The following is a 13,146-nucleotide window of genomic DNA, read 5'->3' as shown; positions in this document are numbered from 1 at the left end:
GGTGTTGGGTCGACGGTTGGACTCGATGATCTTAGAGGTCTTTTCCAACCTCAATGATTCTATGATTCTATGATTCTATATTTCAGTACTTGGCTTTACCATGTCACCATCTCTACTTAAACTCTCACCTCATGGTTTTGTCTACTCTTAAAAGTGAGTGCCTAAAGCCTCATATTAAAAAACATAGATCTTTCTTTCATGTAGTATGTATGCCATAGAAATTGTCCAGTAGGCTGTTTTAGTGTTGCACTCAGTGTGTGTGGAGCTGATTACGCTGCCTCCAATTAAGATTACATCACTTACTTTACTGCTAAACCAGTTTTGTATTACTTGTGTTCTTGCCAAAAGGAAACAGTTAACCTGAAGCAGTGTATTAGTTGTTTTGTTTTTGTGTCTTGGCTGTCAAACTGAAAGTACACTATTTGTATAGCTAACATTTAAATTTGATTAGGTCCTTGATTTACTGTTACTCAACTAAAATTAATTTAAAAATTAGGACTGTACAGTAACAATAAAATGGATAAAGAGCTGGTGAGCTGCCAGCACTCAGAAGTAATGGCTGGAGGCCACTGTCAACAGATGAGAGCTTGTGGGGACTTTGCCCAGTGTTTGTGTTGGGTGTGATGCTTTTTGCTGTTTTAGTCAATTGTCTGGGTGTAAACATGAAAGCAATAGTGACAAACTATAGATGGTTCAGTGGTTGCTGGATTGATGAAGAAGGGATGAAGTTTAAAGCATGGCTGACATCATGGAAACATGAGTCTGTTAAAATGCAGTTTGTCTGCAAATGTGCCGAGGAAGAAGGAATGCTGGATATGTGTGCAGAATGGAAGATTTTATCTTGTAAAGCTGTGACTGTGGGAAGACTTGGGGTTGTGAGGAAGCACCTGTAGCCAAAGGGGATTCAAGTGCAGGGCAGTGGCAAGAAGGGTTGGTGCTGCCTAGTAGGGGTAGGGGGAAACGTAGGAGGCTGTTTAAATCCCTTTAATAAGACCAGTGCTGGAATGTTGCATCTAGTTCTAATTTCTATGAAAAACATGTCCTGAAAAATTTGAAAGCATGATGAAGGTCCTGGAAGACACAGACTTACCTCTGTTAATGGTATTACCTTTGGTAGGTGGGCTTGAGAGTAGGTTCAAGCTTGCTGTGATGTTTCTGACCACGTCTCCTCACCTCACTCATGTTGGACCTCAGCAAGCTCTATTAGCTAGCTGTCCCACCTGGCTGCTGTAGAGGCCCTCCTACATATATAGTGTTGAGCGTCTTGGGCAAGGCTATGGTGCATCTCTCCGAATTTGTAATTTTTTCCCATTATAGAGGGTGTGGAAAGCATTTTTTCTTTTTTGTTGTATGTATGCATCATGGAAAGCTTTCTATAATATGTTTTTTCAACTTTAGACTTTGGTGTGATTAAACTTAAGTATGGTTTTAATGGAATCACAAAGAATTGCAGCAGCTAATAATTCGGGGGGGTTTTGATTCTGCAGTCATAAAATAGAGCAAGGATGGATGTTGCTTTCTTTGGAATTTTTTGACATATGCTGTTTAATTTATGTATTATTAATTTATGAATCTTTCCATAATTTGGAGTGAAAAGGTTAACAAAGCATTCTTAGTTTGCTGTTTACCTTTTTATTCTGAAAGACAGGATAATTTGAAAGCCTGGGTGTACAAAGCAGTGTACCAACAGGCTAAATAGGAAGAGGGTATTCTGGAAAAATGATTATTATAAAGACAAAACCTATTTAAAAAAGCTTTGAACTATTTTCATTTTAAGTACACCAGTGGGGTTAAATAATAATAGTAACTTCTGTTAAAGTAACAGATCGTAATAATTTAAAACAAAAGGTCCCAGCGCACTTGCTAATATCCTTTATGGCTTCAGTAGAATACATCTGAAATGATTTACAAAGCAAAGCTTCTGGATGATTTTTTCCAGTTCTGCATGGGAAGAGAGCCTGTTTATCTTCATGTGTGTTTATATAGACCCATGGAAATTGTGATCTAAATGTGGGTACCGTACTAAAACATAGCCATATATGCAGAGTAAAGAATTCAAAGCACTTGCATTCTGTCATTTATTGCACACAAGTAATGTATATTGTATAGGCTTGGTTCAATTCTGTATCCTGACCATAGAAGGACTCTATAGAATATGTACTGCACCTTGAGGAGACCTTCAAGGGGAGGGAATGGTGTGTGTAGGAGAAAGCTTAGGGCAATGGCTCTCTGACCAAACTAGTCTCTCGTCTGTTTTTGAGCCTTCAGACTTAAGCACTGTCAGTGCTGGAAATAGTGAAGAGCTGGAAAGTTGTTGCCCCTGTACTATATTGGTATAGATTGCCACTAACTCACCCCATTAAAAAAAAAAAAGTCCGTATGGAGCGGAGTGCATGGGATAGAGTATTTTGGAAGTTAAAAGCAGAAGCAATTTAGCTAAAGTCCTTTTCAGAGTTGACCCAGCTCTCCTTCAATTTCTTAAGCTTGGTTACAGGGTTGTACAGCTTTTGGTACAGTAATGGCCAGACTCAGCAATTGTAGCAGGAACAGAACAGACCTGCAGTTTCTTGTGATGTTGGTATTGAATCTGTTTGTTCTTATGAAAACCAGTCTGAACTCATTTTACTGTATGCTCTAGCAGGATTTTTTTGTTGTATGCAGTCTACGAGGCTAGATTTCAGGCAGTATATCCCCCTCCTCCTAATAAAACTTTATGGCAGTGCTAAGGATACGTTCTCCTTTGACTCGAGCCAAGGGCATGTGCAAACCCCTAGCACTTAGAGAGATGCTCTTGGGAAACTGGAGCGAATGGAGTGGATTGTCGTCTGCCATTTTGTCTCAGGCTAGGGTTTCTGAAGAGATGCTCGCAAGCTGATAGCTACTCATCAAATGATCTCTTTTAGGAGTCTCATAACTCTTCCATTCCTAACTAGTTTGAGGTGTAGAAGTCTCTCAATCAGAGGTATCTTTTAGGCCAGAGAAGGCCAACCTTTCACATGTCAGAACCCAGGATTTTCTATGTGCAGTCTCCAAAAGCAGCAACCCATGAAAAAGTGTTAAATTTTGTATTTCACTCATATTTTTACAATAAATAGAATTTAACATGTACTGCATGACTTGAAACATACAAAGGAGTACTTTTTTTCAGTGTGTTAGTCTCGGTGCCGTCCTTTCCTTTGGCATTCTCCTGGACAATGAACCTTGCAGCAAAATTCCTTCTTCCTTGTGACACATGCACACGCTGTTCGGCAGTAGTGGGAATAGATGGGGACACAGTCTCCTCCCATCCTGTGGTCTTAGGGGGAAAGCCGTGAAAGGCACCTAGGCAGACATTTGCACAATGGTTGTGTCTGGGACCTTCAGACTTTCACATGACTTTCTGCTATTTCAACTGATACTTTTGTGCTAGTTGCTGATTTTTCTTTTTGCTGCCTTTTCTTCCCAGCTGCACTCCACACTTGTCTCCTCTGCCTTAAAATGTCTCCTCTGCCTTAAAATGAGGCAGGTAAACATTTACCACATTTTCTGATGGCTATCAAAGCTCATATTTTTTTCGTTTGGCACATATAAAGGTTTTAGCCTGATTTTGATCCACTCCTTTAATTCAAATTTTGTTCAAGATTCAGATTTTTGATAGATATCAATGATCTTATATTCCCTTTTTGCCCAAATAGAACATAAAGCCCCTCAAGAGATGGTATCATGTACACTATTACTTTATTCTTTATTTTAAAAATCATTGCCTTTAATGGGATCTCTAGGTAGGTTTCAGGAGAGCCAAGTCTTGAGCAATTTAGATATAATCTGCAGAGAGTGTGCTTGGCCTGTTGTTTTCAACTACTCTGGAAACTACTGAGCCAATGTTACTTAAGGCATATTAAACTCTTCACCCAACTATGGCCTAATCCTTCAAAACCAATAGAGTAGGACTTGGTTTTGAAAATGCTGCTGCTAATGTCTATAGGTCTGTTCACTAAGCCTGACTATTAAGCTCATTATTAAGTGCTGTAGGGCTGAACTTGGCATTTGACATGTTAACACTAAGTTATCTACTGGTTTATCTACTGGTTTTCACCTCAGACAGTTTTAAAGAAAAAAGTACAAAAAATGATGTATTGTGTTAAGGCTAAGGAAATACATGTCAGCTTTATCTTCTGATCTTTATGGGGAAGATTTAACAGGTTATTCTGTCTTTAATCAGTTATTGAAAAATATAAGAAAACATAGATGCCAAAAGGACCAAATTAAAACTCTTTACATTTAATGTTTCTTTTGCCTGGTGACTAGAATAGATTTTTTTTTAAGCTGAGTTGCTTTCCTGAATGCCTAATACAGCATGTGAGACAACAAAAGTGGCATAAAACTAATTTTGTTCATTCATAGATCAGTCTATGTAATACTTATTGAGCTGCAGTAGTTTCAGAGAAAGGAAAAAAACCCACATTCATTCTCAACGTTGGATGGAAAGATTACCTTTTAAGTCCTTTTGAACACCAGGTAGTAATGGAACTAATAATTCAGTTTTGCTGAAGTGTTACAATTAGGTCTACGTGTACTGAAGTGTTATTTGCTGCTGTCATTTGTAGCCTGTTTTCAACTTTCGCATGCTTGCTCAAGGTAAGAAGTGAAGCAATCATTAGGCTATAGATGTAGTGACCAGTTTTAGCAATTATTATGACTTCAAGTCATGTGTGATGGGACATCGTATTATACTACAGTGAAATACATAACAGAAGGGCACGTTTGTCTGCCTCCCAGCTTTGTGCCTGTGTGGCTTATTTATGGCTGTTTTCTCTTCTTCTGGTTTTTGGTTATTACGTTGATTGTCAAGCAGGAATTGACTATTTGCTGAGAGCTGGTTTTCTTCTTGAACGATAGACAAAATTCAATGAAAATGGAGTCAAAATAGATGGGATACCAATAATAGAATTAGTGGGGAAAAAATTAAGCTGAAACTTAGCCTAACATACTTTAAAAAGCATATTTTTTTTTTTAAGAACAGCACGAGAGGAAAGGAAGAAATCCCAGCAGTTTCAAATTGTCTTGTTTCGATATATTTCTTCAAAGAAACTGTTTCAATTTTTAAACAATTCACTCAGAAATTTTTTATTTTTAATGGTCCAAGATAATGCAAGTGAAAAAAAAGGCACAATAGAAAAAAAAATCAATATGGAATTACTTATTCTAAAATTTTTTTGCATGTGAATAACTTCAAAAGTTGCAACATTTATTCTCACTGAAGGTCGTTATCCCATTTTGCAATATTGAAAACATCGTGAAACAGACTTTCTGTCCTCTGGATGCTTGTGAACTGTAGTTTAAGATGGATATGCTAAAGGGAAGTATAATTATTCCCTAAATATTTCTTCTCACTTAAGGAAGAAATAAGAATTTCATTTCTGTCAAAGAGGAGCCTAAGCTTAAAATCTACGAATGAGGAATTAACAACTGTATATAATTAAAGCACCCAGGCTTATAGCAAGCTATGACTTGTGGCAGTCCCAGAAAAGGAGTAACATCTGGAAAAAATGGTATTTTTGTCACTTCCCAAAAGTAAAGAGAGGGGCGAGTAGAGGGGTTATTTTCTGATTTAAAGAAGGGAAAGAAGTTGCTCTTCCCCTGCTGTAACACCTAGCAGGGCAAAACAAAGTTTTTGAGGTTTTGGAATAAGACCTCAGTGAAAGCACATGGCGCTCTCCTAAATGCAAGAATTGTAACTTCGTAACATATTAGAAGTGAAGTGCTTAGGCAGACTTAGCTGATTTTGAAATTTAAGGTGTATGACCTCTAGCTTTATACCTGTTATTTAAATTATTCCCTACTTCATCAAAGGAAATGAGTGCTGAAGGGGTGTGTGGTGGGGATCAAAGAGGGAATAAAACTGCCTGGATTTAACTGAACCGCAAAATGTTCGCTGCTGCCGCTTCAATTACTGAGATGGAGCAAATAATTGTTCCTCGTCGTTGCTTTTGACTCGATGAACTTTTAACTCGCGAGGCAGAGAACACGTGCTTTGTTTCCATCTTGTGCAGTCGTGGTGGTGATGGTGTCCTCCGTACTTACCCTCCGACCACAGAGGTGGCTGTACAGCATCTGTGGTTGTTCCCATGGAGGCTGTATCCATCCTTGGTGGATGTGCCTCTGGGCATCAGGGTGGTCTGGATGCCCATTCTCTTCCCGCCCTTTTTAGCTCTTATTTCTACTGTAGTCCCCTCCCCCCCAAAAAAATGAAACAGATTCTGTTATTTTGAAGAATGTTATTCTGAAATACTGCATATGGTGTCATTTATCGTGTAATTTTCCCTTTAGCAGAGATTACTCTTTCCTCTGGGAAATACTACATTTTGAACTGTCTGGCAAGGCAGAATCGAACCACATGTATGCTTTTTTCCTTCATGAACTTCTTCAAGGATATTTTCTTGACACACCAATGCCATCATATATTCATAAGCAGGAAAAAAAAGTTCATCTTTGAACGTTTGGAATTTTAAATTTGTTCAGATGAAGATCTGTCTTCATATTAAAATGAATATATGTTTCACAGATGGTATAGCTCTACTCGGCTCTGAAGTGAGTAGGGAATTTGGTTCTGAAGACAAATAACAAATCCTAATAATGAAAAGTAAATGTAAGGTGCATAGAATTGCTACAAATAGGCATATTCTTCTGCAAAATGTCATGCTGTTTTTATAACAAGTATAACACCAATTGCTAAACAGATATCTTCTGTATAAGTAATGATTTTAAGTGAGTTTTGGCCTAGTACATTTTGATTCTTCTTCCTTGTGGAAGAATTCCTTCCATTCCATAGGGAATGGAAGGAACCTTTGACATTTTTAATAGCCTCTTTTTGCTTAAAAAAACAAATTTACATAAGTATGAAGTATTCTAAAAAAAATCTTAGGTTTTGCAATCCTTGAAATTTTCACTTTTTTCCTGGCTGTCATGAATACATTTAATGATAATCTTTTCAACTCTTCGGATGTTTAAAACCATTTTACATCTAGTAAAAGTAAGTAGATTTTTTGCTAGAGGAGCAAACGGAAATATTTGGGCCTAAGTAATCCCACCAAATTTTAGGTACTTAGGGGAGGTTTAGGGGCATAGCAAGAAAGCAAGATTGCCGGAGGCGATTTGGATTCCTTAACATTGCATCTCTTTCTTCATTCACTGTAAAGGGAGCGGAGGTGGCCTCCTGCATAACTTGGGTGTCTCGCCTTCCTGAAATCAGGTGGAACTAGTCTGGGTTGTTGAGAAATTTATTCTTCATAATATATTGCCTCAGGATTTTGAAACATCCAGGAGAATATGCTGAGTATGCACATGGACTATTACCTGTGTACTACTTTCGTGAAATAAATTTAGAGCTAATTTCATGGGTTTTGTAGGCACTGTATAACTAACAAACAACAGAGCGGCTCCTTTCCCTAGAGTGCAAAGGGCACTTTCTGGAAGTAACAATGTGTGTTTTGTTCCTAGTGCTTACATGAAGCTATGAAACAGCCTGATATATGTCAGAATACAAGCTGTAATTCCTAGGTGGTTTTAATCTTGCAGTATGTTACAGTGTGTGTTGTCTTTGTGTAGAAAGTTAAGGTTATTTTAGCAATATTTGTTCCAACTGGAGTTATGGATCCTGGTTTTTTGATTCATTTTCCCAAATTTAACTGAATTTAAATCACCTCTGCTGCTTTCAAGGTTAAATTAAGTAAAGAAATGTTAAATTCCTTTTATTAAAAGAAAATGAAATAAATCCCCAAAGAAAGTAGAGCTAGATTCTGCAAGAAGCACCATGGGCAGCTACTCTTTCCTTTGAAATAATAGTTGCGTCCTTTGAGAGAGGCTTTCCAGAGGAATGGTGAAGACTACTGTAAGACTTATCAATAGAACATGAACGGGGGTGGTTTTTTTCAGGTTTTTTTTTTGTTTGTCTCTATGGTTTTTTTTAAGTAGTAGTACTAAAGGTTTTAAAATTCTTTCTCTTGGCTAAAGTATGGTTAAAGTATTCAGCTGCATTATTCTTGCAATTTTGGCTGCAGGTTACTTCCACTGCATTTCTTCCACTGCTGTACAGACCTTAGTTACTGTACTTCAGCAGTACACCAAAAAAAGCCAATTAAAATAACCAACAGCAATGATTTCCAAAATACCTACATGCAGACAGTTTCCCACTTTAAATGCAGTGCTTCCAGTTCTTTGGAATAACTTGATGTTCACAGGGGATCTGATATGCTCCTTGGATTTTACCCGAGGAGGATAAAAGGCTATTTTTGCTCTCTTGTAACTTGTAAGGGTTTTAATATCCATTATTTATTAAACTATGAGCTATGGAATTGACTGGTAAAAGACCAATTCTTTCACTGACATCAGTAAGCTTTGAATCATATTAAAAAAATGATTTGGGTTATGAGTTCAAATTATCAACCTGCATTGCATCCAACAAAAAAAAAAAAAGGATTTTTAAGTTAGATATCCATTTGCAATTAAGGATAAGGTACTTCTGCATATATGCAGATATTCACTGTGCATTCACCTGCATTTTCAATTACAGCTGAAGACTTGGTCCAGTACTTTTACATTCTGTAGTGGTTCTTTTCTATCCTGAAGTTTTGCTTGCTTTTCTCTCAACTGACTAGCAGTATTTCAGCTACAAAACCAGTCATTTCATTGATTATTTCTTTAACGTGCCCTCTATTAATATTTAGGCAGTTTATTGTTGAAGAATACAGACATACTATCAAATATCACTGCTAAGACAGTTTGTACACATGCACATATGTAGATCTTTTAGTGTTCACTGGTTCACACTTTAAGCCTTATCACTGTTCTTAATCATTTGTATTCCACCATAAATGCACAAAGGGCAATCTTTGTGCTATATAGTCCCTGTACTTATTTTTTATTAGTATTTCTAAAGTTCATAGTTTTCTAAATTCATAGTATGTTTCTATTTCATTAAAGTAATTGCTTTATTTTTTTTTTTTTGGTTGATACAAGCTGTGTATGCATCAAGAATAGTGGGTTGGGATTTAAACACTCCTGTGGCCAGACCTTTGTCATGGTTTAACACCAGCCAGCAACTGGGCACCACACAGCGCTCGCTCACTCCCCCCCCGGTGGGATGGGGGAGAGAATCAGAGGGTAAAAGTGAGAAAACTCATGGGTTGAGGTGAAGACAATCTAACAGGTAAAGCAAAAGCCACGCGTGCAAGCAAAGCAAAACAGGGAATTTATTCACTCCTTCCCACCGGCAGGCAGGTGTTCAGCCATCTCCAGGAAAGCAGGGCTCCATCATGCGTAACGGTTACTTGGGAAGACAAACGCCATCACTCCAAATGTCCCCCCCTTTCTTCTTCTTCCCCCAGGTTTATATGCTGAGCACGATGTGAATATGGTATGGAATATCCCTTTGGTCAGTTGGGGTCAGCTGTCCCGGCTGCGTCCCCTCCCAACTTCTTGTGCACCCCCAGCCGACTCGACGGTGGGGTGGTGTGAGAAGCAGAGAAGGCCTTGACTCTGTGTAAGCGCTGCTCAGCAGTAACTAAAACATCCCTGTATTATCAACACTGTTTTCAGCACAAATCCAAAACATGGCCCCATGCTAGCTACTATGAAGAAAATTAACTCTACCCCAGCCAAAACCAGCACAACCTTGAATGGACATTCAGAACTGGTTTTTATCTCACAAAATGCTGTTAACAGTTGGAGGTAATAATAGGCAATTTATTGTGTGTATTAATTATTATCAGTCACTGCTTATGAATAAAAGAGGAGGGAAAGAAAAATCAAGTGTTCTTCCAAGGGTATAAGCCTTCAAAAGTTAATTACTAGAGGGGAGGAGAAAGAGGGTGAAAAAACAGTGAAGGGTACCACAAAAACAAAGACGTCTTTTGACCTTGTAGTATCTCTGAAATAGCAATAAACAAAAAATCACTCCATTGGGCCTCGCTTTGTTTTCTTAAAACCATCTTTTGTAAAAGCTTGAAAATTGAGGGCGGCTCACGTTGCCTTCAAATGATCTGAAACTACTCTTGAAGTATTTTAGTAGCCTGTAAAAAGAGCACTGACAAGCTCCTTTACGTGTTTTTTAAATGGTTATGCAGTCATTAAAATTCTATGGACCTGAAGGCTGCTCAGGGTGCACACAGCACGGCGCGCTGGCTATCCCTTCAGTTTGGCAAAGAAATATGGGAAAAGCCAGATCCTTCCCTTGCTGACATTGGATCCACTTGCTGACATCGGAGGCAGCGGAGCAGCCAGAGACAGCTGGGATAGACTTGAGTGCACATTTCATTTACAGTGAAGTTAAGATGACCAATTATTCTAGGATGACCACTGCTATTTTAAATGGGGAAAAGGTGCTTTTCAAATCGTTTCGTGACTCATAAAGGTTCCAGGCTTTTCCTTTATGGAAATCTGATCAGAAAGTTACGTTGGAAACCACTCCTACAGCAAGGTTCATAAATAATAAATATTCTCTCTTATTAATCCATATTTTAGTTTAACTCTGGCTCATGGCAAGTTGCTTCCTCAGGGAATGCAGGATTCTTTACAAGAGAAGGTGATGAGCCACAGTCCCCGAGGAATTAAATTGTGAAAACAATCTTGGTTTCGTACATGCTAATATAGATCTGTTATTCCCTTTCCACATCTATCACAACACATTCTAAATTGTGGCTGATCTTTTATGCAAATAGCTGTCTTATTAGACATTGCGGCTGTGTGTGCTAATGTCTCCCTGGGTTTCTCGGGCGTTTGCTATCTAACCATCAAAGCGGTGGAAATGAATGATGATTACTGCATCCCTTTGAAGAACAAAGAGGAGTCGAGGTTCTAGGTGCGGGAGTCGATGACACTGAGCCACACGGGCAAATGCGAGCATCTCTGTGGCTCGGATTAAGTCGTGAAATAATTTTTGCCTGTGTTTGTGTTTTATCGGCACTGCTAAAACTGCAAACATCGTTCACAGCTGACGTTTTGTTACAAAACATTAGGCTATTGAAATTGCAAAAGGCAAGTCAAAACAGTCTCCAACAGTGGCATAAAAAAGCCAAGAACTAGTTTTGCAGTGTAAAAATGTATCTGTTATCTCCTCAACTAGCTGAAAGTTCAAATGGTACTTTTATTTTCCACTCTCGTTATTATGATGTGAACATTATGTGAGAAATACAACTCAGTCAAGAGAATAGCTGGGAAGCATAATAGAGGGGAAAAAAACCCCAGTGGATTACGGTTCACTGCTTATGTGTCTTACATAAAATGGGAATATTCTCTCAATTAAACCAAAGTAATGTATGGAAACATTAGAACACTATAACTGAGTTTTCAGTTCGGATTAAAAAATAATGGCAGTCTTTTATACCTTGTTATTATTCCTGAATACCTTTAAAAAAGGTTGCTGACTTTTGAGCACCAAAGTTCATTTTATGCCCTGTGTCCCACACTTTAAATTAAGGAGCCTGGATTTGTCACTTGACATTAAATGACAATAATTCTTTCAGAATAGATAAAAACAAAAGAAGAAACTTTGTGGTTTCAAAATGCACGAATAACTGGTGGGATCATTCCTTCAGCTAGACTTTAAACCTTGTTTGAAGCTATGAAGGAAGTAATGGTGGATGTTTGAGGTTGGGATGCTGATGGTAGCCCATTCAGCAGTGCCTTGGCATGCTTTTTGGCCCATGGTTTGGCATCGTAGTGCCTTAAAGGGTTGCGCTTCCCAGACAGCGTGCCTTGGCAGAGCCCGGGGAAGCTCGTCTTGCTGTAACGCTGCTGGTTATGCCTAACAGAAAAGTAAAACTCTTGCAGATACTCCGAGGCCATATGTGCACAATGGGCAGACGGTTTGCGGCTACCCGGAACGGTTCAGCCAAAGTTTGCCCATGGCACTGTGCTCGCCAAGGCCGGTTGGAAAAAGGCAAGTGTTTGCTGTTGTGCGTCTTTGCGCTCAAATGGTAAATCTGACACTTCTGGAAAATGTCAGTCCTCTTGTGAGCGCAGGGGTTGATGTTGGGATGCTTGTGTCATAAAGATGGTCAAACAGCAGGGCTTATCATCGCTGTGATGGGTGCTATCTTCAGCCCGGCCAAAATAGTTGAAAACCAGTGTTTTGAGCAACAAGCATGACTATAAAAGCCAGGTATTTTTTAACTGTGGAAAAAGAGGTGAAATGAGCATGTATGTAGAATCTTACTGTATCTTTTGAGTGGCAGTCCTGTGAGGGGATGAATAAGAGACCATAAGGTTTTGCACATTACCATGGGTATATCGGGGGTTTGCTAGAACACTACTCAGGTGACGCTTGTTCAGTTACACGGATGGTGTGGGAGCACCAAAGTACCAAAAAGAGCATCTTTGGATGAACGATAGGGTAGTTCCCTGTGCAATCCTAGTGTCACCTGCTTGCGCTCCGCAACGTGAGCAGCCCATTCAAGAGTCAGGGTGGTTGTTACCTAAAGGCATTGAAGGGGATTTAAACTCTCAGTACTTCAGCTGAGAGGTGTAAAATGGGCACAGCCCCAGCTCTCACCTTTATTCTCCACTTTCTTTTCATTCTCAGACCTCTAGAGCCCATGATGGGAAGGTAGGAGAGCATGGGGTTGCTGTGTTTTAAGTATCTGTTCCTCTCTTTTGCTCAGGGTGGCTGGAGGGCTCTGTCTGCAGGTGGGTTTCCTGAGCAGTTACACCTGTGGATGCACACATGCCTAGTCCTGCCTCAGACTCCCAGGTGTAGGTAGTGTAAATATGTTTGCCAACAATAGAAGCAGCTCACAATACTACATTCAATCCCTGGTTTACTGAAGAAAAAAAAAGATACAGGAATGTAATTCAGTGGTACCAAATGCTGAATTACAGTGCAATCAGTTTAAATCCTTTTTTTATTTTTTTTTTATTCAAACTAACAGGCATTCTGTAATGTTAATAACCCATGCAATAGGGAAAAAGGTATGTTTAGGATTTATCTAATAGTATTCAGAATAGTGATGGTTAACTCCAGTGTCTCATTGTATTCTGGGAAGGCTTATGTCTTTGTGTATAATCATGTAACTGTTGCTTGTTACAGTTTTTTCTGATGTTATAAGTCATTGATTTCCTTAGTATCTTATTTAGGAATAATGCTTCTTTTTTTTCCTGATACTGACAGTG

This window comes from Aptenodytes forsteri, unplaced genomic scaffold, assembly GCF_000699145.1.
Source record: "Aptenodytes forsteri isolate BGI_AS27 unplaced genomic scaffold, ASM69914v1 Scaffold208, whole genome shotgun sequence".
NCBI classification, from domain to species: domain Eukaryota; kingdom Metazoa; phylum Chordata; class Aves; order Sphenisciformes; family Spheniscidae; genus Aptenodytes; species Aptenodytes forsteri.
This window is presented reverse-complemented; position numbering follows the sequence as displayed.